The sequence below is a fragment of the Mustela nivalis genome (genome assembly GCF_964662115.1).
Source record: "Mustela nivalis genome assembly, chromosome: 6".
NCBI lineage: Eukaryota > Metazoa > Chordata > Mammalia > Carnivora > Mustelidae > Mustela > Mustela nivalis.
This window is the reverse complement of record NC_139025.1, coordinates 24,776,183-24,801,912: the sequence shown is the minus strand read 5'-3', so window position 1 is coordinate 24,801,912 and position 25,730 is coordinate 24,776,183. Positions and strand designations below refer to the sequence as shown.

Below are 25,730 nucleotides of genomic sequence, written 5' to 3'. Positions count from 1 at the left end.
ACATGAACAGACACAAAAGACTTTCAGAAAAGCTGCGCTTTACTCCTCTCCCCATGGTGCTGGTCTTTAAAACAAACAAACCAACCAAAAAGAGGAAGAAGAAAGCATTTTCAAACAAATGAAAACTAAACCAATAAAAGCCTACAAAGATTCATTTTAAAAAGGAAATGGGTAAGCTATTCAGTAATAATATCTGTCTTCTCCATAGCTAAGATTTTCTTTAGGCCATAGGTACTCAGTGCTAATTTGCTTGCTTAAAAGTAGGCAATTCAAACTTATTAAAGAGCACTGTTTGATATCAAAGAAAGGTATTAGGCTTAAGTCTAATGGTCTAATGTCCTGTATGAATTGTGGATATAATAATTGACCTGTATTAATTTTTTTTAGACAGCAGGTTTCCAGTGTCAACATACAAAGTTATGCGTTTCTTGAACAAAATTTAATATATGGACTGAAAAGCTCCACTTCTCCACACACTCCCACATCCACTGAGAATGTCTCCACTCGTTACACCCCCACCCCACCCCCAGCCGTCCAGACCCCATCCTGGCACAGGATGTTTGCTGCTTTGAAACACTTCATTCTCTTTAACTTAATGATTCTACTCTTCAAATTGTTTGTGTGTGTGCATGAATTTAGTTGCCACTTTTTTCCTTGAGAAATATGTATAAACATTTATGTGTTGTATACATATACACATATGCACACATATATACGCACGAATCATTTTACTATACAATTATGCATTTAGAAAATGCCTGTCTTAACTAATATCCTTTCAGAAAAGGCATTGGACCTTGACAGTTGCTACTCTAATTTCATAATTTAATGTGAAAATCTGTTCCCAAGTTCTAGTCAGGTCCCCCCTCAATCAAACATTAAATAATCAATGGTATACTTGATGTTTTAAACACCATTAAAATCTTATAGACTTCATTGAAATGCCAAGTTGAGGGAAAACCCTCTCCCCCCCCCCCACAAAAAAAAAATTAACATGTGCCAGTGAATAAAGTATGACCTAATGTTTTGTTATATTTGAATTTTCGGATAGATGACATGTCCAAAATGATACAGATACTTTTAGGAGAGACCTACTAATAAATGGAGGCTTTGATGTAGGATAATTTGATTGAATTTTAAGGCTTCCCTTTGTAATAATGTGATTACCATTTCCCTTATTTGACTCCCACACAGGCCAAATTCTATAAGTAAGAGAAATGATTATTAAGTCAAAGTCATCTGGACTTAAATCCTGGTTCATCAGCTTAGTAGCTCTGTGACTGAGACCAATTAATTAACCTCTCTGTTCCTTTTCACATGTTCAATGCAGATAACTGTGGTACCCACCATTATAAGCTTGTTATAAAAATTAAATAAACAAGTATGTGTGAAATGCTTATAAATGTGTCTTTTGCACAGTGTTGTACAAATGTCTGCTGTTATTATTTTTATATTATTGACATATAAGATTATAAATCTAAATGTATAAATATTAAAATAAGTTTCTAAATACTAGTTCAGAATTTTAACTTAGAATGGGGACAGAGAAATAGGCCTTAACAAATAGAAAAACAAAGGTAAAGGATGCAAAATTATGTCAAATATTTTTTTATTATTTATAATTAATTATATCAAGTAATTATATCAATTTATAATTATATCAAATATATCAAATAATTTATTTATAATTATAAATTATATCAAGTAATAAATGGCCATTGCAATCATACAACAAAAGTCCCATTTTATTAAAGTAATAAATATCTTGAAATAATTTTGTGGCAGAAAGACAAATCTTATCTGTGAGTGATTTGAAATAATGATAACAGTATTTGTAATATTTGCCTACCTCTCTTTTTTCCAGGTATTGGTGATGAGATTCCTTTCTCAGGTGTTTGTACCTCCTTGATCTTTGAAAAGATCCTTGTTTTGGAAGGAAGGAAGGAGAGAAGGGAAGAAAAAAGAAAAAAAAAAAAAAAAGGAAAAGACTTCATTTCTTCCTGATCTTAATGACCACATTAACAACAGAATCAGGTTTGTGCCAAGGCATTGTGGTTTTGGACAATAATTATATGATGACTCTATGTAACAGTGAGTAGCCATAACATGTGTGCACATACGTGATGAAGATGGGCATTCTCAGGCAGTCATCAACTTATATACCCATGGTGCCCTGAGGTACTGATCATTCTCAGTCATCACCTTTTCCAGTCATCACAAACCACAGCAATACCAGGAAGCTTTGTTCAACCACCACTTTTTTGTTTTGTTTTGTTTTGTTTTGTTTTTTTCTTAAGACTTATTTATTTTAGAGAGAGAGAGAGAGAACAAGTGCAAATGGCAGGGGGCAGGGGGAGAGGGAAAAATCCTTAAATGAATTCCCTGTGGAGCATAAAGCCCAACCTGGGGCTCAATCCCAAGACCTCAGATTCACAACCCAAACCGACATCAAGAGTTGGATACTCAATGGACAGAGCTACCCAGGGACCTTTCAACCACCGTGTTTGTCAATGTGCTTTAGTGTTTATGTGTTTATTGGAGAAGTCAATATGTCAAAAAAAAAAAAAAAGCATGAACATACATGACTTCCATTTTACATATAAGATAGTTCTTGGACTTTTTTATTTCTGACTTTCTTATATGAAGTAAAATTTCTCAATTATTATCATAATTTCATTGATACTACTCTCACCAAAGCTCAGTGATATTGTAGCATCATCTAGGGATAAAATGCACAATACATATGGTTGGGGTTACTTGTTTTTATTTTAATTCAATCCGACTTTACTAAAGTGAGCTTACATTTATTTAGACAAAAACATCTTTCCATAAACAAATCTCCTGCTTACAATGCTAGACTAGATTATGCTCAATAACAAATAAGTTCCTAAATCTCTGTGACTAGACAAGCAAAATACAGATTTATTAATCACGAATATCATGGTCTAGCATGGTCCGAGAATTGTCCTCTGTAGCTCGCCTGCTCCAAGCAGTGACTCAGGGTCCTAGATTGTTTCCATTGAGCAATTCCACCTCTGCAGGCCTGTGCTTCCAGTTAGATGGCTGGAGAGGCACACTTGCTCTTAATTGCTTCCGATTTGAATGGTACTACTTGGCATGAGTTAGTTGCATGATTCTACCTATGTAGAATATGGAAAATTTCAAGCATATGTTGATAATCTCCAATGGTTTCTGCCATCTTCTCAATATGAAAAGGTAAAATTCAAGTTCTTTTGTTGGGCATATGAAACCATTTGTGATCTAGCACTGATGGTTTCTTTCTGATTCAACTGCTCATTGTCCCCAATTCATGCTATGCTGCAGACAGATGGAATTGTTCCATGTTCTTAATACTATGATGCAGGTGGTTTTGTTTCCTTTATTCATTTTCTGTGATAAGGGATATGTTTTAGAGGAGGAATACATTGGAGAGGACTGTGGGTGCCCATAACTTGTACAGGTGCCAACTGAACCATGGGGAGAAGGTACATTTGGAGTAGATTTCCACTTCAGTTGAGCAATTGGACTAGGTAGCTGCTCTCGTTCTGTTCTGGTTATCAAATTATTATCCCCAGACCAAAATCAATCCTTTCCTTTCCTGCTCTGTGATAGTGGCATGGATGCTTTACATGTACAGTCTTTGCAAGGAGCACAAGGTAAAACTTACAGTAGAGGCACTGGATTCCCGTCTGGATTCTGGCCCACTCCTCTTTGGTTTTATTCTTGCTTCTGCTTCTGCTGTACTCTTCCCAGATGTCCTCCACTCCAGATCGTGCAATCCCTCAAATAGCTTGTAGTTGGGGCTCCAGCCTGGTGATTGCCTCAGTGGTCCTCACAGGTCACACACAGTCACACCAGGCCTTGCAACATCCTGCTGGTGAACAGTATTCCAGCACCCCAAGTCCTCCTGTATGCATACCTGTGGGTCTCAGTCTGCTTGTACCCTGGAATTATGTTTTCTACTTGCCTGTTGATTTGACTAGTTCTGGCCTCCAGAACTACTTCACCCTCCAGTGCAACTACAAGCCTGCCTTCTGCAATAAATCTCAGCCTTGGGGTTTCCCTCAACCTCCCTTTCTGCCTTCCAAGTTGTTCCTCATTTGGGTATTCTCCCTGAGCCTTCACATATCCTTCTGAGTTTTTTTTTTTTCCTTTATAATTTTATGCCACTGTTACAGTTGATAGTTCTTTACATTCAGCTCTTCTTGTTTAAATTGCTGTGTGGTTTCTCTCTCTTGATTGGATCATGACAAATAAAATAACTGCACCCAGTTAAATTGGACCAGAAATTTGGATCCCTTGTTGAATAAAGCCCCTCTGCAAGATTATACAGCATTGAAATAAAATGTTATTTGGTATCTAGAGGTATGTCTTATCACATGCCAAACCATGTAATTAAATGAATGAGTATTTTAAATCAGCATTTTCACAGCTGAGAAAGATTGGCATGATCAATTCATACACTGAAATGGACCATCACTCAGGTATGGAATCACCATTTGTCTAAAGCTTCTACCTGATTTTCAAGAGAAGCCCTTGAACTCTAACAGATACATTACTGAATTAAAGAAACAAATATAAGTACACATTTTAACAAACAGGAAAAAAAGAAAAAAAAAAAAAAAAGAACTGACATTCTTCTAAGTGCCTTAAAATCATGCACTGAATCTTAAAAGTGTTAAAGGTGTTATGGTCACAAGCAAAAGATTGGGAAGTGGGGTGCGATCATTAGGATGCAGATGACTGGAGCTTCCCAAAGTAGGTTTTGGATTATGAGTATGGTGAGAGAGAACACTCTAATGTCGACCGTGATCCTGAATAAGAAGTGAACAATGACTGGATGGACAAATGTATCTGTAGTCCGGTATTAAAAAATGAAAAGCAAAAACATACATTTAATGATACATACTCAGCAGATTATGAATTTACTGTACTTTGTTGTCATGATTGGTAACTTAAAGGTAAAGAAATACGACTTTTGTTTTTTGGGGGGTTATTTTCTTGAAATGACTTTTGAAATGCATCAAGCTCTTTTTTATCCGTGGGTTTTAACATATGTTAGTTCCACCCAGAGATGTTGCTTTCCCCTCCCCCACTGGAAGCTTCCGCTGCTAAAAATTAAAAGCAAAACATAACATAAAGCACCACTGAGCGCTCTTTCCTCTTCCTGCTAATCTTTAATGATTCAACTCAGCTGCTACCTCCTTTGCAAAATCTGTGCCAGACCCACCTCTTTCTGACCTCTCCATCCCCCTCCTCTTTCCCCCACCCTCACCCCCAGCGCTCCACAAGCTTAGCTACAAACAGACACCAATCAACTAGAGTAGCTTTTTAGCCTGTTGCTCCCACAGTGCCATGTTCATTTTCATTTAACATTTGTCACCTCCCATTATTTTAATCCATTTTACTTTTCTGTCTCATCCATTCATTGTGAACTTTACAAGGGCACATAATTTGCATCAGTTTTCTTTGCACTGAAGAACTTGGAACAGAGCTGGCATGTAAGAACTCAATGAATGTTTGTTGTATTGAATGTATGATGCAGTGTTCTAGACACCAAACAAGAGGCTGAAGGTAAAACAGGGGAAATCCTTCGTTAAATAATCCTCCTGGAGGTTACAGTCTAAATGTGGGATCTGTCTGGTAATTATCTGTTCATGCATCTGTGAGAAAATTGTTCAGAATGCTTCGGGAATTATGGCTAATCCATATAGCATTTATTGTGTGTCATGTATTACTTGGTGCACTTTCGCTCTATTAATTCCTTTAATATTTACAGTGATTTGACCTGAACCAAGATAGCATAACCCTGGGCTCAAGGTGCTTCATGATCCCACTGCACAATCTGATATGATGAGGGAAATGAGTAAGAAGAGAGATCACATTCTTGAAGTGGCTTTTCAGCTGAGACACCATGTCACATTTTGGACACAAAAAAGAGAGCAATAAATATAGGATTGTTTAATGTGTTTAACTTGGTAAACATTTTTTTAATTGTTTTTTCTATGTGAGGCAAGTTCTTATGCTGAACCAGAAGCTCAGAAGAATTATTATTATTATTTTTAATTGGGATAGTTCTTTTCGGGGACTATATATGTGTGCTCCGAATATGTGCCAAACATTGTACTTTGCATCAAAGAATCACAAACTAATCAACATCAGTCTTGTCCTCGAAGGGCCCAACATCAAATAGGAGATTCAGATTCATTTATTGAGTACATATTTTTTGGAGTGCTTTAATGTGTTAGGCACTGGAGGAATTCAGAGCTGAGATATTCTTTTGGGTTTGTGGACCCAGTTCCAATGTGTGTGTGTGTGTGTGTGTGTGTAGGCTTCCTCCTCCCAATAAATAATTCTCAGATACCAGCAGGATGTCAATTTTGACACTATCTACCTGGAGATAGAAGCACATTCTATCAGTGAATGGCTCAGACCCACCAGATTGTTTCCCCCCACCTTCACTTTAGATGCCAATCACTAGTCCAAGTCATTACTTGTACTCTTGACTGAATGGCTATAAATCAGAGATTCCTGTGACACCCTCTATGGGTTCAATTAATTTGCTAGAATGGCTCACAGAACTCAGGAAATGGTTTACTCAGTGGATTACTAAATTTATTACAAAGGATATTAAGGGCCACGATTCAACAACCAGTGAAAAGATAGGGCGAAGTCCAGAACTAAGAAGCTTCTGTCCTCCTGGATCTTGGGGCCTGTCTTGGTGGCACATGGAAGTATTCTGGTTTCCCAATCTGGAAGTTCTCTGAGCCACCCCCCACCTTTTTTTTTTTAATGGCAACTTCATCACACATTAAATCATTGGCCATTGATGATTGATTCAAACTCTAGCCTCTCTCCCTTTCCCGGAAATTAGGTGGGACTTGAAGTTCCAATCCTGTATTCATGGTTGTTCCCTTGGCAACCAGCCTCCAATCCTTAGGTGCTGAACAAAAAATCACCTCATTAATATAAACCCAGTTGTGGAGAGAAGGGGCTGGTTATGAATAACAAGACTCATATTTTACCTTTATGCCTCTGAAGCATTTTTAGGAATAGAGGACAAGAGACCAAATATTATAACAAAAAGATGCTCCCATTGCTCTCATCACTCAGGAAATCCCAAGGATTTTGGGAGCTGTGAGCCAGGAACTATGGATGAAGACCAAATGTATATAAGAAATATAATTTGGTCATCTGAATGACAAAATATATATTTCTGATAAATCATGGTATCACAGGTATATAATCAGATGTTAACATGTGATAAATAAATCAACCATGTTTATATGTATATGTGTATATATATCTATGTGTGTGTGTGTGTGTATGCATATGTGTATGTATATGAAGTCACATAGTCTCTAGTCAAAATAACCCTTGATACATTTCATAGCAATGTATCCTTATTTTGGTAAGGGTCTCTGAGCAATTCTAACACAGTAATTCTTTGATATATTTGAACATTAGTAGAGTTTTAGAACATAATAAAATTCATGTAAGAGAAAGCATTTAATCCATCCTTAAAGATAATAGGTCAATAAAGATATACATTTTTAACTATGTTTGTAAATAGATAGATTGTAAATAGATAGATACCACAAAGTTCTTTGGTTTTGCCAAGTCTAAGATTTTGGGTCAAGATCCACAGTAACAGTGCTTATGCGTTTCCTGGAATTATTGTGATAGGGAACAGCTTCAGTTCATTATATAGTGAGGCAGAATTAATTAAATTAAATAGAGCTTTTCAAAAAGAAAAGGTCTTAGGAAATTTGAAAACCATAGGAATGCTGGATTTCCAAAAATTTAGTAACTTCTGCAGAAAACTGCTTACAAATAATTAAGGACAAATAAATAAGGTTCCTTATTGGGAAAGAGATTAAATAAATAGACTTATGAGGGGTATGTGTTATAGGTGAAGAATCAATATGTTTGTAGAAAGGCTGATCAAAATAAGGCTCAAGTGCAGGTGGTTTACATTCTTTTAAGTAAAAAGACTGGAGATATTCAGGAATCACTCTCAGAAAAGAAGAGAAAATTCATTCTGCTCTTCTTTCCTTAATTTGTCAAATTAAATCGTGTGTGGGGTCATGACAAATAATTTTTCTTCTACCCTTCTAGGATCTTAGTAGATCCTCCTTGTGATAAAAGACCCTTCTAGGATCTTAGTAGATCCTCCTCGTGATAAAAGACAGATTAACAGGAGAAAAACAAACAAAATTAATAACATGTGTACCTCCTGTATACATGGGAGAGAACCCAGAAGAACCGAGTAACACCCAGAAATGGCTCAAGCCATCACCCTAAATACCATCTCCAGCTACAGATAAAAGAAAGCTATTGGGGGTGGGGTGGGGAAAGCCAGCTGTGGCTTTTGGCAGGTTACCCAAAGGCACAGTATCTAAGGGTCTGTCTGGTTGTTATGTAGGTTTAAGTCATTGCCTTCTTCGTTGATAAAAATTTCTAGAGATTTGTTCCTCCTCCTCTTCCTGGAATGAGGGAGACACCCTTAACAAATGGAGATTCCCTTTTCCTGTGTAAATATTTCTGACAAGAGTCACTTCTCAGTTTTCTGAGCTTCTTCTGTGTCTGGTATTTCTTAAAAATAATTAGCTTAGAATAGTCCTATGCCAAAGAGACACTTTTTTTAAAAAAGATTTTATTTATTTATTTGACAGACAGAGATCACAAGTAGGCAGAGAGGCAGGCAGAGAGAGAGAGGAGGAAGCAGGCTCCCTGCTGAGCAGAGAGCCCAATGTGGGGCTTGATCTCAGGACCTTGGGATCACGACTTGAGCCGAAGGCAGAGGCTTTAACCCACTGAGCCACCCAGGGGCCCCAAGGAGACAAATTTTGAGGTGAAATTTTGCTTTCCTTCACCTGGAAGTTGCCTGACTCAGAAAGGTGCAAAGGAAGGAAATTGATGTTTTTCCTGTCTCTTCAGGAGGCTTTTGCCTTCATATGATTTTAAGATAATAGAAAATACAAGGTCACCAAAACCAGGAAATCCAGATCAGGGGCTAAAATTTTCTGAAACTTCTCACAGTATAATTTTGTAGAGCTGCAACTAATCCAACAAGTAATTCACATAGTTTTGGGGTCTCCATGTTGGCCAAGTAAGAACGGGCTTGCAGGTTCACATGATGGGGACTGTTGGTCTATTTATCTTCCTTGTACAGAAAGCCAAAAAGAAAGAGTAATACTATCAGATAAAGGACTAGTGTCCAAAATCTATAAAGAACTTAGCAAACTCAACACCCAAAGAACAAATAATCCAATCAAGAAATGGGCAGAGGACATGAACAGACATTTCTGCAAAGAAGACATCCAGATGGCCAACAGACACATGAAAAAGTGCTCCATATCACTCGGCATCAGGGCAATACAAATCAAAACCACAATGAGGTATCACCTCACACCAGTCAGAATGGCTAAAATCAACAAGTCAGGAAATGACAGATGCTGGCGAGGTTGTGGAGAAAGGGGAATTCTCCTACACTGTTGGTGGGAATGCAAGCTGGTGCAGCCACTCTGGAAAACAGCATGGAGGTTTCTCAAAATGTTGAAAATAGAACTGCCCTATGACCCAGCAATTGCACTACTGGGTATTTACCCTAAAGATACAAATGTAGTGATCCAAAGGGGCACGTGCACCCGAATGTTTATAGCAGCAATGTCCACAATAGCCAAACTATGGAAAGAACCTAGATGTCCATCAACAGATGAATGGATCAAGAAGATCTGGTATATATACACAATGGAATACTATGCAGCCATCAGAAGAAATAAAATCTTGCCATTTGCGACAACATGGATGGAACTAGAGCGTATCATGCTTAGCGAAATAAGTCAAGCAGAGAAAGACAACTATCATATGATCTCCCTGATATGAGGAAGTGGTGATGCAACATGGGGGCTTAAGTGGGTAGAAGAAGAATCAATGAAACAAGATGGAATTGGGAGGGAGACAAACCATAAGTGACTCTTAATCTCACAAAACAAACTGAAGGTTGCTAGGGGGAGGGAGGTTGGGAGAAGGGGGTGGGATTATGGACATTGGGGAGGGTATGTGCTTTTATGAGTGCTGTGAAGGGCGTAAACCTGGTGATTCACAGACCTGTACCCCTGGGGATAAAAATATATGTTTATAAAAAATAAAAAATTAAAAATTAAAAAAAATAAAAATTAAAAAAAATTAAAAAAATAAAAATTAAAAAATTAAAAAATAATAAAAAAAAGAAAGAGTAATACTGTGCTTTATGAGAGTTTCTTTAGGAAAAATCTAGAGAATCGACTGATTGGGATCAGTTTGTTGTATATATTGTATGTGTATCACTGGCTCCAGGTCTGTACCTTAGCCCATGACCCTTTCTGTGTTCACCATCATGAGATGCTCATGAGAAGCCATCAAGGGTATGTTGAATAACTGCTTCCTTAGTTATTTTTTTATTTTATTTTATTTTTTTAAAGTCAGGCAAATGTACTAGTTTTAGAGATGCTTAACCAACTGAGAGAACACAACAGAGTTCATTCCTTTTGAAAAATATTGAGTGTTATAAGAGAAAATATGAACCAGCCTCAAGAATAACAAAGCAAAATAGTAGTTCCAAGTATAATATAAAAGAGCACTGGAAAGGGAGGCAAGATAATGTGGGAAACAAAGGCAGAAGAAACGTTATTAAATTTTCTTACTACTTACAGTCCATTGATAAGTCCTTAAAATAGGCAGAGTGACATTTTTTTTAGGAACTCAGCTATATTGATGTTAATACCTTGCTAAGGGTGGAAGGCAATCTAAGTCCGACCCCCAGGATCTTACGTCTACTTTAACATATAAAAATTCTCCGGAGACTTCCTTTATCTCTAACCCACCCCCAAGGTATATATTGGCAATCATCCCCCAAGCATATGACCCACGGATATACCTCTAAAGAGTTTTATGACTAAGGTTTTATTAGACAATGATAAATCACCTCTTCTTAACAATAGCTAGCCTCCTCAAGGTCCTGGAAACCTTGCTTCCAAAATTCCTTAGAGACCTACGCTTTCTCTAACCCTCTCCTAACTTGAAAGTTGTAGGTTGCCAGTCTTCATGACCTCAGTGGAGCTCTTTCTGCCCACAGGTCCTGTCCACATGTTTTAATAAAAACATCTTATTGCACCAAAGACATCTCAAGAATTCTTTTATGGCTATCAGCTTTGAACCCTTGTATCTTTCCTACATCAAAGAGACCAATACTTGGGGTACCTGGTGGCTCAGTGGGTTAAAGCCTCTGCCTTTGGGTCAGGTCATGATCCCAGCATCCTGGGATCAAGCCCCACACCAGGCTTTCTGCTCAGCAGGGAGCCTACTCCCCCACACCCCCAAGGCCTGCCTCTCTGTCTACTTGTGATCTCTGTCTGTCAAATAAATAAATAAAATCTTTAAACAAAACAAAACAACAACCAAAACAAAAAACAAAACAAAACAAAACAAAAAAACAAAAAAAAACAAGGAGACCAGAACTTAAGATGGGGCTCAATATCAGGAAGCACAACTTAACCCCAATGAGTCTCCATGCTCTCCTGTATTAAGCGAAATCATTCAGAAGGGTGTCTCAATCTAGGTACTATTGTGAACTGGGGGAAATTCTTTGTTGCAGGGGGCTGTCCTGTGCATTATAGGGTGTTTAACAACATTCCTGGGCTCTACCCAATTGATGTTACTATAATTCCCATTCAATGGTAACTCCTCTCAGATTTGTCAAATGTTCTGTGAGAGACAAAAATCACCACCTCTGGTTGAGAACCACTAAGGCTAACAGTCTCTAAGCCTCCTTGTAGCTCAGAGTTTCTATAATTCTAAATAACTGAACCCCACCTGGAAACACCCATTCATATATATATATATATATATATATATATAATTTTTTTTTTCCTCTTGGGCAAAATGACAAGAAAGTTAGCAGCATATTCCCAGACTGAATGTTACTGAGGCTGAAGAAAATAAGGTTTTTCTACAATAATCTATAAAGAGAAAGAAAAAAAAATGCCTTTTCAGTTGAGGTGATTTTCGTTTCTGCAGAATTGGAAATGTGGGCATAAAAGACAAGCACCTCTGTATCTATTGACCTTCTCTCTAGGTCATCAACCCTAGCAAATGCCTGAGAACTGAAAATGTTTTTTCCCTTGGCTCCCTGGAATCCCGCAAAGATTCATTAAGACCCCAGCCACCAGGTTCTGCTCAGAATCTCTTTGGAAGTTCTTTACATTCAGTACCCAATCACATTTGCATACTTTTGACTTCCTCTTAGATAATGTCCCTGCTGTGTCTGAGGAGAAAATCATCCTATTCTAGTTTTCCTCTCTTGTTTTTACAGCCAGGAGCTACCTTTGCATTTTTCTCTGGCTGTGAATATTGTTCCATTGTTTTCTTTCCCTTATTACCCTGATTACTTGATGTATTCATGATGTTAGTACTTGAATTTTTTTTTTTTTTAAATAAAGCATAAAGGAATGAAATCACTAGATAGGGCCTTGGTAGAATGAGGAACATGATTCTTGGTTCCAGACTAGTCAATGAGCCCCTTTTGATTCATGGCAGTTTTCTCCTTTAAAAACGTGATGTGTTTGAACTAAAAGATCTTAGTCTGAGATCATAACACCTCTAGAATTTTCTTGCATAGCCCTATGTTTTCATATTCTGATTGTGAACTTGTAGTTAACAAACCATATATCTTAATTTTGAGTTAGTAAAGCATGGTCAATATATCACCAATTTATCTTTCCAGCCAACCTTCAGGACATGAGATTCTTGGGAGGCCAGATGGTTGGGACATTATTTTTGTCTAATTTGAAAACAAAGAGAAGGCATTCTCTTCTTTGAGGAATAGTGCTGTTTTATTGCTTTTTGTTTTGTTTTGTTTTGTTTGTTTGATCATTACTTTCAGTGCATAGCAGTGCTGGCATTCATGAAAATGTTTTAGGATCTGTCAAGAGGGCTTGGGATAGCATTACTCTAGTGCCTCTAAAATTAATGCGATCATAGTCATTACTAGCCAATACTTGTGTGCAAATCCTACTAGATTCAAACATGGAGTTGAGGTCTGGAAAAATTCCATGCACCATCCATGTTGAGGAAACTCCCTTCTTTTGGACAAAGACTCATTCTGTTAGTTTTAATGGTAAAATCCATATAGTTAATCTACCTGTCTCCTATTCCAGGTAAGGGGATTAATCTGTTTCATAGTAAATAGATGTCTTTCTGGGAACCAACAAGGTTAGTCAATAGGTTCATTTTCCAGTTTTAATCATGAAATATGGACACAGTGATTGAGGCCATCTATTAACATTTGGGGAGCCAAAATAATTTTTCTTTTTAGAAAAAAACAAATACCAATGCTATTGTTACTCTACCCACCCCCCTCCACTGTTGAAGTTTTAGTCATTTACCATTCTAGTAAACATATCTGTTTATGCTGCAGATAAAAGTAGAAGCATCAATCTGTTGAGTTAATCCTTATTTTCTTCCCAGTGTGGGAAAACATATATATGTATATATTTATTTTTCTCTGTTTTATCAGCAGTAGAAAAACCCTAACTTTCAACAATTCCTTCCCAGCACTTATTTCTCTCTACCTCCCTCTTTAATAAACAAATTCAATGTTGAACACATGGCTTTTGCACCTCTGTTAATCTTGGCAGACTGTGGGGATGCTGAAACATGTTGGTGAGTAGGAAAGAAGATGCCTTTTCATGTGGCCTTGCAATGCAAACATTTTGGGAGTGTTCAATTTCTCTGCCACATTGGCCTTAAACTCCTTTTATTGGAGCTCCAATGACTTTGTTGCCATGGGGAAATTGGTGCTCTACTGAAAAACTTTGGTAAATGGTAAGAACATATTTTAGGACTTTCTGTGGGTAAAGAGAAATATTTTTTCCCCCTGTCCAGGAAATAGAAAACAAAACCACTTTATTTATTTATTTATGTATTTATTTATTTATTTTTAAAGATTTTATTTATTTGACAGACAGAGATCAGAAGTAGGCAGAGAGGCAGGTGGGGGGGGGGAGGGGAAGCAGGCTCCCTGCTGCGCAGAGAGCCCAATGCTGGGCTCCATCCAGGACCCTGGGATCATGACCTGAGCCAAAGGCAGAGGCTTTAACCCACTGAGCCACTCAGGCACCCCAAAACCACTTTAAAAAGGAATTAAAATAACTTGTTAATCCTTTCCATTGAGGGCTAATTGTTATTTAGAAAACAGTTGAACATAGTCACTCAAACCAGAAATGTTCATTATGTGATAGAATTTTAAGGTTGAGAGAAAGAATGAATTTGCTGGAAAGGCGTGAGCATTTTTTAACAAAAAATATGAGAATTTTTCTTAATTAAGGTAATTATAAAAATTTTCACCCAAACTGGGATTCTTTTGAGCATAGGTAGAAGAACCAGAGATAAATATGCTGAAACAACAGGTATAATTCCAGAGGGTCCTTGGGAAACCTGGGGATATGGCAGCTCTGGAATAAGTCACCTGAGGATTGGGCAGAGAGAAAGTCACTATTTACAACAGTCAGCTGAAAGGCAATTTCAAAGTATGAGAGAATACTTCAGGGTGAAGATAACATATATAATTTGTTCAGTGTGTTTTTGTGTTTTGTCATATTCTTTCTTTGAATAGTATCAAACACACAATAAAATAAATCTCTAAAATATAACAACCTCTTAAATGTGCAGAACACTTTTCAACAGAAAGAATCACAAGGGGTGTGACAAACTTAATAAACTAAAAGAACTTAAAAAAAAAAAAGATTAAATGCTGTCAAAATCTCTTTAAACTAAGCAACATTTGCTTTTGTAGAAGAATAACATCTACTTTCCTATATGTCATGTTTTTCTGTGTCAAAATGTAGCTGTAGTTAATGGTTACACAAAGTCTTAAGAAGAAAGGTTAAGAATGTAATCAGAGATAGAAGTTAGTTGATGAGCTCTCCAGAAGGTTCTGCCGGTCGCCCCAGCACTGGGTACCGGGCTCTGCATCGCGCCGCCATGATGGGCCATCGTCCGGTGCTCGTGCTCAGCCAGAACTCAAAGCGTGAATCTGGAAGAAAAGTTCAGTCTGGAAACATCAAGGCCGCTAAGACCATCACGGACATCATCCGCACGTGCTTGGGACCCAAGTCCATGATGAAGATGCTTTTGGACCCCATGGGAGGCATTGTGATGACCAATGACGGCAACGCCATTCTCCGAGAGATTCAAGTCCAGCATCCAGCAGCCAAATCCATGATTGAAATTAGCCGGACGCAGGATGAAGAGGTTGGAGACGGGACCACATCAGTAATAATTCTCGCCGGGGAGATGCTGTCTGTGGCCGAGCACTTCCTGGAGCAACAGATGCACCCGACGGTGGCGATCAGTGCGTACCACAAGGCCCTGGATGACATGATCAGCACCCTTAAGAAGATCAGTACCCCTGTGGACACCAGTAACGGAGATGTGATGCTGAACATCATCAACAGCTCTATCACCACCAAAGCCATCAGCCGGTGGGCCTCGCTGGCCTGCAGCATCGCCCTCGACGCCGTCCGGACGGTGCAGTTTGAGAACGGTCGCAAGGAGATCGACATCAAGAAGTACGCCCGGGTGGAGAAGATACCGGGGGGCATCATTGAAGACTCGTGTGTCCTGCAGGGAGTCATGATTAACAAAGACGTGACCCATCCCCGAATGCGGCGCTACATCAAGAACCCGCGCATCGTGCTGCTGGACTCCTCACTGGAGTACAAGAAGGGAGAAAGCCAGACTGACATCGAGATCACGAGAGAGGAGGACTTCACGCGGATCCTGCAGATGGAGGAGGAGTCCATCCAGCAGCTCTGTGAGGACATTATCCGTCTGAAGCCCGATGTGGTCATCACAGAGAAGGGCATCTCAGATTTAGCTCAGCACTACCTCATGGGGACCAACATCACAGCCATCCGCAGAGTCCGGAAGACAGACAACAACCGCATCGCCAGAGCTTGCGGGGCCCCGGATAGTCAGCCGGCCAGAAGAGCTGAGAGAAGAAGATGTTGGGACAGGAGCAGGCGTGTTGGAAATCAAGAAAATTGGAGATGAGTACTTCACATTCATCACCGACTGCAAGGACCCCAAGGCCTGTACCATTCTCCTGCGCGGGGCCAGCAAGGAGCTGCTCTCCGAAGTGGAACGCAACCTCCAGGATGCCATGCAGGTCTGCCGCAACGTCCTCCTGGACCCCCAGCTGGTTCCGGGGGGTGGGGCCTCGGAAATGGCCGTGGCCCATGCCTTGACAGAAAAGTCCAAGGCCATGACCGGTGTGGAACAGTGGCCATACAGGGCTGTTGCCCAGGCCTTAGAAGTCATCCCTCGCACCCTTATCCAGAACTGTGGGGCCAGCACCATTCGTCTGCTTACCTCCCTTCGGGCCAAGCACACCCAGGAGAACTGTGAGACGTGGGGTGTAAATGGTGAGACAGGCACCTTGGTGGACATGAAGGAACTGGGCATCTGGGAGCCGTTGACCGTGAAGCTGCAGACGTACAAGACGGCAGTGGAGATGGCAGTTCTCCTGCTGCGGATTGATGACATCGTCTCGGGCCACAAAAAGAAGGGGGATGACCAGAGCCGGCAAGGCAGGGCTCCCGATGCTGGCCAGGAGTGAGTGGCCGGCACCCAGACCTCGACGCGGAGCCGGCGGAGGCTCCCTCTTCCCTGAGCCAGACCGCCAGGGACACTGTGGATGTCTTTGCTTGGAAGGGTTCGGGTTGAGGGGCAGCCCAGCCCCTTTTCTGCCCCAGCTCAGTTTGCAAAAGGCGCTGACATGTAATTCTTCTCTGTTGTAAGCTTTCCATTTAACTTAGTTTGCTTCCGACGATTAAATCTAAGTCATTTGAAAAAAAAAAAAAAAAAGAAGAAGAAGAAGTTAGTTGATGATATATAGAACCTAATAAGAAACCTGGTTTCATGTTTAAAGTCTCATTAAACTATAAAGTATATTATCCTCCTACTTTATGAGAGAAAAACTATCCATTCACTCAGTCACACATTCAAGTAGTCAACCATTCATTCAACCACCCAATTATTTCCATAAGTATTTAGTGAGTACCTATAAGACTCCTAAACCCTATGAATTTAGGTACAGAATCCCTCCCTTGCAATTCCAAAATCCAAAAATTCTGAACACCAAAAACTTTTATAACCTACATGAGGGCAAAAGCTGATATGGCTTGAACTACTTCATAGAATATCCATCCAGAATTGACATGAGAGTACTGTCAATTTTTATCTATCCTCCTTAGAACAACTGCCCACATATTTTACTGCAGAATGATTCATGTGTTTTATTATATAATTCTTCCCAGAACAATCTCAATTATTATACAACATGCAGTATTTTCAATCTGAGCAATTCTGAATTCTGAATTGCCTTTGACCTCAGAAGTTTTGCGTCATGGACTCTGGATCTCTAGTGTTCATAATGTTAGGAAACTGAGCTCCTAGAACTCACAAGAAGTAATATGTTCCCACCCTTTAGTAGGAGAAAATAGCAGAAAACATGCTTCATTCAAAAGTTCTCACTCAGAGATGCATCCCTGTGAGGTGTTGTCTGAGTGTGTGTGGCTAACATTGTTTTTTAAGACTCAAAAGAATCCAATTCTCTCTCTTTGAAGGGCAGTGGACCCCTACCAAGAAGACACAGCAACATCCTGTCAAACAGTGGTGAGCACTCTCTGCCCATGTGGTCTAAAATAAAAATAATTGAAACATGGTGTTCCTGAGATTTTCAGCTTCCTTTCACAGTCACAAAAAGGAAAAGGACAGTGAACTGGGTGGAGTTTCACATTTCAGCCTTCCTGTTCTTTAGACATAAGCTAACTAAGGAATCTAAAATCAGAATAGGAAAGAAAAAAAAAAGAAAGAAAGAAAGAAAGAAAGAAAGAAAGAAAGAAAGAAAGAAAACACAAAAAGACTCAAGTATGATCAAGTAGAGAAAAATGTGACAGTTGATGGTCAGTAAACAAATCATAAATGGTGCTTCATTCATACCTTATTTTCTTTCTAGAATTCTCCAACAGCTCACACATACTAAAGGGCCTCAAGTGGCTGAGGTTGGTAATTTAATACACTAAAAGTGATCATTAGAATAAAAAATGAACTGTTCTTAAGGACATCCATTATGGTTGCATATGTCTTTGGCGTTCACAAGGTACAAAAACACCTCTCCCCCCACCTCATCTCAAACCATTACACTACACATGAATCATCTTGTGTAATCTTGTCCAACCTTTACTTGGTTAGTTTCTACTTCAACTGGCAGAACAAAGAAAGGCAATGCATTTTAAACAATGGCGTAACAGAACCACATGAAAGCCCAAATGACATATGCGGTGGTACTATTCAAAATAAAAGACCAAAGCTGATTCACTGGAACAACCTCTTGGGTTACAAAGGTAATACCTATGTATGGATTTATAGAACTACATCAGGATGAAGTAAATGACTCTAAAGTTGTCTTTCCCATGAATACTGCAGTAAAAACACACAGTAGTTTAAGTGGTTTTGGAAAAGAAACTTTCTTACAAATGAACTACTATAATCCTTTCTTGGATGTATATTAAAGTAGCTAAAATTAAAAATGAGCCTTCTAGTGTAGGAAATAAAATGACGAAGTAGCCCAATCCTGCATATGGATTACAAAAAGGTACATAAAGTTGAAATAAAGCAAGAAATTGTTTTCCATGTGTTCTTATTTAATCTTTCTCTTAAATAATTTGAGAAAAAAAGTGCAGCATAAAAAATCAGTTGAGATGGAAGAAAAACAAAAGACCAAAGACTTTGACAAGACAATCCTTCATCAAAGGTATTTTGATAGGATAGTTTAGATATTTTGAGTACCTATAGAAAGCAATCCAAAGAATAATATGAACCAAACATAGCCAAGCCTGTGTTTGACATTCCTGTGGATTTCAACTGACAATGCAATACTTCATACCCATAAGATGGCATAATTCTCCTAAATGATGGTGTTATTGGTGGCACACTAGAGAATCTCATATTATCCACCGGGCACACCTTTACTGATGGTAAATGGCATCATAGCTTTCCTAGAGTTCATCTTGCAAATTATAACAAAATATCTGAACCAAACAAAAAGTCTCCTTACATCTACCATAGTCAAGAAGTGGGTGAGGTGGAGGCCATAAGGTAAAGGAACTCAATTAGTTTTGTTGGTCACTTTCATACTTTCATGATTCTTCACTTACTGCCTGGTGTCTCAACTCTCTCCATTCTTTCTCATGAAAATTCAGTTCTTACTACTGTAACTAAATTTATGCTCAATTTGTTGATACATTCCACCCCTTACACCTGGACACTTGCCTCTTTTTTCCTACCTCAGCCCTTTCTGCATCCCTACAGCTAAATCTACTACTAACTTCCACTTTCAATTCTTCATTCATTACCTGTAGAATTTACTTTCTTGGTCTGTGGCACTCATCATTATGTTCTCAGACCTTGGATTCTTATATTTTTCATTTGCACTTATCTGTATATGCTTTATTTGATCTAGGATCTAAAGTCTAGGCTAATTAACTGAAAAGAATATACATTTATCCCACAATTAAAATGCTTTTCTCCCACAAGGTTGGGTCAAACAGAATTATATTATCAAATTATTTTTACTAGTTCTCTGGTGTCCTCAGTGAGAACTAATGTCCTATCTTTGAGTCCTAGCTCTTACTGGTTTACTTACCCTATATTCCAACTTTCTGTTACTGCATTTAAAATAGCCCCCGAATAGCCAAAGGGATATTGAAAAAGAAAGCCAACGTTGGTGGCATCACAATTCCGGACTTCAAGCTCTATTACAAAGCTGTCATCATCAAGACAGCATGGTACTGGCACAAAAACAGACACATAGATCAATGGAACAGAATAGAGAGCCCAGAAATAGACCCTCAAATCTATGGTCAACACATCTTCGACAAAGCAGGAAAGAATGTCCAATGGAAAAAAGACAGCCTCTTCAATAAATGGTGCTGGGAAAATTGGACAGCCACATGTAGAAAAATGAAATTGGACCATTTCCTTACACCACACACAAAAATAGACTCAAAATGGATGAAGGACCTCAATGTGCGAAAGGAATCCATCAAAATCCTTGAGGAGAACACAGGCAGCAACCTCTTCGACCTCTGCCACAGCAACATCTTCCTAGGAACAACGCAAAAGGCAAGGGAAGCAAGGGAAAAAATGAACTATTGGGATTTCATCAAGATCAAAAGCTTTTGCACAGCAAAGGAAACAGTTAACAAAATCAAAAGACAACTGACAGAATGGGAGAAGATATTTGCAAACGACATATCAGATAAAGGACTAGTGTCCAGAATCTATAAAGAACTTAGCAAACTCAACACCCAAAGAACAAATAATCCAATCAAGAAATGGGCAGAGGACATGAACAGACATTTCTGCAAAGAAGACATCCAGATGGCCAACAGACACATGAAAAAGTGCTCCATATCACTCGGCATCAGGGAAATACAAATCAAAACCACAATGAGAGATCACCTCACACCAGTCAGAATGGCTAAAATCAACAAGTCACGAAATGACAGATGCTGGCGAGGATGCGGAGAAAGGGGAACCCTCCTACACTGTTGGTGGGAATGCAAGCTGGTGCAGCCACTCTGGAAAACAGCATGGAGGTTCCTCAAAATGTTGAAAATAGAACTGCCCTATGACCCAGCAATTGCACTATTGGGTATTTACCCTAAAGATACAAATGTAGTGATCCAAAGGGGCACATGCACCCGAATGTTTATAGCAGCAATGTCCACAATAGCCAAACTATGGAAAGAACCTAGATGTCCATCCACAGATGAATGGATCAAGAAGATGTGGTATATATACACAATGGAATACTATGCAGCCATCAAAAGAAATGAAATCTTGCCATTTGCGACAACATGGATGGAACTAGAGCGTATCATGCTTAGCGAAATAAGTCAAGCAGAGAAAGACAACTATCATATGATCTCCCTGATATGAGGAAGTGGTGATGCAACATGGAGGCTTAAGTGGGTAGGAGAAGAATAAATGAAACAAGATGGAATTGGGAGGGAGACAAACCATAAGTGACTCTTAATCTCACAAAACAAACTGAGGGTTGCTGGGGGGAGGCAGGTTGGGAGAAGGGGGTGGGATTATGGACATTGGGGAGGGTATGTGCTTTGGTGAGTGCTGTGAAGTGTGTAAACCTGGTGATTCACAGACCTGTACCCCTGGGGATAAAAATATATGTTTATAAAAAATAAAAAGTTAACAAAAAAAAATAAAATAAAATAGCCCCCAGGCCCCTGGGTGCCACAGTTGGTTAAAAGTCTGACTCTTGGTTTCAGCTCAGGTCTGATCTCAGGGTTATGATCGAGCCCTACATCAGGCTCTGTGCTCAGTCCATTTCTGCTTGAGTTTTCCTCTGCCTCTCCCTCTCCCTCTGTCCCTACCTCCCATTCTCTCTTTTTCTTAACTAACAATGAACTAAATAAATCTTTGAAAAAGCACCAAATCTTAATGGTTTAAACTAACAACTATTTTATCACAGCTCATGATTTTGTGGGTCAGGCATTTGGGTGGAAATTTGATGGAGCAATTCTGCTTCACATGTTTTTATTTAGTATTCAGTTTGTAGCTGAGCTGGCCCAAGTGGTCCAAGATGATGTCATTCATTTGCCTGGCACATTAATGGGAATGGTTACCTGGAAGGGCTGGAAGGCTGGCCTGGGCTCCTCTCCTTCCATATGATATTTTGGACATCCCACAATGTCTCTTTAGTAGACTAGTTAGCTTTCCTCTTTCAGAGAATGAGCCTTCTAAGAGTTCAGTAGTGAAAGTTCCTTAAGGGTGAGAACTGGAAATACAAGCATAATTTGTGTTATATTCCACAGTTAAAGTAGTCAAAATGCCTGTCCAAATTCAAGAGGAAGAAATATAGACCCTTCCTCTTAAAAGAAAGTGCTTCAGTAATTTGTGACCCTCTTTAATCCATAATACCTGAGGAAGATTCTATTCTTTGTCACCAGGTTTTATGCATAGTCACAATTTTAATAACCATGGCTACTTCCAGCCTGTCTTCTTCATATTTCTTGACTGCTTAGATTAGTATGCTGCACAGAACTGATTAGACACCTTAATACAGTGTCTTATATGAACAGCCACAGTAGCTCAGTCTTTTCCCTTAGTCTCTTTCTATTTTCCATGATGAAACCTCTAGATTTTCCATTTAAACCAACTTTGATTGTGACACCATATATTGTATATGGGCAAAATGCTTAAATCAGCTAGGGGATGAAGTTCAGAAATAGCAGTGGCTTAATTGAGATAGATCCTTCCTTCCTACCTTCCTTCCTTTCTTCCTTCCTTCTTTCTCTCTATCAAAAAGAAAGAGAGAGAGAGAAAGAAAGAAGGAAGGATCTATTTCAATTAAGAGATCTATCTCTTTCTTTTAGAGAGAGAGAGAGCACGCACAAGTGGGGGTAGGGGAGGCAGAGGGAGACTTCATGCTCAGCACAGAGTCTGATGTGGGGCTCAAACTCACACTCTCAGGTCTTGACCTGAGTGGAAATCAAGAGTTGGACACTTAACACACTGCACCACCCAGACACCCCTAGACATTTATTTCTGAATCACATGAAATGAATTGAAAAAATAATTATTGAAGGACAGGTATAGTGGTCCCAAATCTAGGCAATTTATTATCATTTTAACATTTTTAATACATGGTTTTAGCCTTAATATCACGTTACAGCTTTTGTTGCTCCAGCTATTACAATGGAGTTCTAGGCAGAAAAGCAGGAAGAGAGTGGAAAGAGGGGCAAAAAGTCATATTCATCCACCTCTTGAGGAGCCTTCCTGCATAGTGTCACCTAACAGCTTTCGCTTACTACTTGTCCTCCTGTTACTACAAGAGAAGTGGGAAAGGTAGGTTTTGTTTGGACACATAGAAAACTAACATCAAATCAGGATTCTGTTACTAAAGCCAGAAGCAGAATGGATTTTTAAATTCATTTTAAAATACATTTTAAAGGTAGTAAACGTTACCAGTTTCTTAAGGGTGAGGTCTGGAACCTCCAGGCATAATTTCTGTTGTATTCGGTCAGTTAAAGTAATCAAAGTGCCTGTCCAAATTCAAGAGGAAGAGATATATACTACATGCATTATTCAATCTCATTTTTTACCCCCTTCTTCTCCTTTAGGATTCCACAGGGTTAGGCAAGGGTAGCTAGAGATGAGGGAAGGAGCAGAAAAAGTCATGTGTGTTAGCACTGATGGTGTAAGCATACTGGATGGTGGGCACTGCTGTGGGTTGCTGATACACCTCCAGGGGATTCCTCTTATTGGTGTTCTTTTGACACAGAAAATCATTTTCTGGCTAGTCCATTTTAAGTGTCCTCCTCTTTCAGTCACTCTCAGTGACTGCCTATCTTCTGTTAGAACTGGATGTCAACTGTCTCGATCTGTCTTCTCTCTGGTTCATGGAAAACATGTCCTTTAGCCTTGCTCTTTGTGGATTACAGTTGGCTCCTATGTAGCTCTTTCTCTGGATTTTCCATCTCTCGGCACCTTTTGCAAGATCTTCAAAATGGAAGATGAGCAAAGGGTGGCAAAGCCAGGTTTTAATGATTACAAAGTAGGGTGATCATATACCCTGGTTTAATTCAAGCTTCACAATAATAACAGTGGTAATACAATAGCAACAAAAATAATTCAGTCTTGTGCCTAAATGAGCTAACACCATACTTTGGAATGGGTGGGTACTGGTATTTATTTTTCAATCCAAACAACAAGACAGTAGGAAACATCACATTGAGCATCCTTTTGCAGTAAGAGTTATGTCAAAATTACTACTGAACTAGGGCTTTCTTCTATCCTCAATTACCACAGATACCACATTTAGTCATGGAGATCATAATAGTCACTTTCACATTAATCACTATAGAGAGAATAAAGATGATACAACTAGGGGAGTAGACATTTTAAGAAAAAAAAATAATAAACAAGAGGACTTCTTTTTCCTTTGTCTCTAAATCTCAGAGGTTCACCCAGGTGAAATTTTTTAGTACTAAACCAGATAAACATGAACAACTTCTTTCAAGAAGTTTGCTTACATTCCATTGAATAAATTGGTTTAATTTGATGCCTCATTTTTGGAAGTGTCCCTTGACATCATTCTTAAGATTCTAATGAAAAGAAGTTCCAAAATTCTTCTACACTTTTTCAAGTTACTGAATAGGATATATATATATATATATATATATATATATATATATAGAGAGAGAGAGAGAGAGAGAGAGAGAGAATTAAAACATCTGATAATTTAAAGTTTCACTAGTTTATACTATAATATTAATATGTGAAGACAATGGCACTATCTTTTAGATACTCAAGTCTTTGCTTTTATTTCTGCTTTATTTTTAAAGTTTTGTTTTTTGAAATAATTATAGACTCTTAGGAAGTTGCAAAAAAATACATAAACTTCTATAGATTCTTGCATTTTGTTGTGAACCTGATCATTGGAAAAACAATGTATTCATTTTATTTGGTGGCTAAATAGATTCAATATTATACTTTCAAAGTCATAAAAATGTTAAAAAAATATTTAGAGCACTCAGGTTTATGTAATTTCTGCAGTAAGATCAATTTCAATTATTTAGTTATCATTAAAGAGCAAGCTTCTTTGCCTCATTTACCACAAACTCAGGAAGAACATCAGGGATACCTGATGCTTAAGTAGGGAAAATCCTTAGGATGGAGAAGTACAATTGCAAGGAAAATTCATGTATGTAAGAAATTTCTTAATGTAAACATTTACAAAATGTATATTTTTGTGGGTGATCAAATTCTCTAGTTTATAGTTTTATGTAAAAGCGTATTAGTAAATTATTTGAGACTTGTGTTAGTATAGTTCCATAAATCTTGCCCAAATATGTCAAATGCTCTATTACACCAATTTCTCAAAATAAGTCAATGAACTTAGAATAGCTATTATTCCCAATTTTGAAATGAAGTTTTAGCGCTTAGAGAACCTGGATGATTCATCTTTGTTCATGTAGCTGGTTCCTGGCCCAGCTCAGACTCTACTATGCTGCATGAACCTTTTTTTTTTTTGATGTGGTGCATCATAAATAAGAATTTGCTAAATAAGGGGAATTACATTGATGACTTTTATACCTTATTATCACTGGATTTGGAGGTTATATTTGATACACAACTTCAACTGATAGAAATCTTATTGAATATGACAACTAGTGTTTCAGAATTAGCCTTGGTGAATACTTCTATTTACATCTGTTAATCCTTTCTTAAAAGACTAATTTGATAAGCATTGAAACATATCTGGGTAGGAAAACAGTTGATTCTCCAATAAATTATAATTAAATTTAAATGGAATTAGGCAGGTCTTCGAACCTTCACATTTTGGGTGATAATTGTTGCAATATTGCCTGGATTTGGTTAGTGCAAGTGGTACATCAAGATCACTATGCTATTGTTGTTGCTTTCTTTAGGGTGTAGCAAAAGTCTAACTGTATTATGTTTATTCTTTCTCACTGTGTATTAAGCCCTTCATCCCATGGCCAATGGTTTCCTAAAGAATGGAATTTTTATGTTTCAAATCTGTTCATTTGAAGAGGAAATATAGTGATTATTCTCAATTCCTAAACACGCATGAAAGG

General features: G+C 38.5%; 1 pseudogene across 1 annotated transcript; it reads left to right on the top strand.

Annotated features, from left to right (window-relative positions):
- Positions 1-14,968: 14,968 nt before the first annotated feature.
- Positions 14,969-16,908, top strand: LOC309866200 (T-complex protein 1 subunit gamma pseudogene; annotated as a pseudogene). The gene has a single exon. The product of its transcript is annotated as a T-complex protein 1 subunit gamma pseudogene (transcript).
- Positions 16,909-25,730: the final 8,822 nt, after the last annotated feature.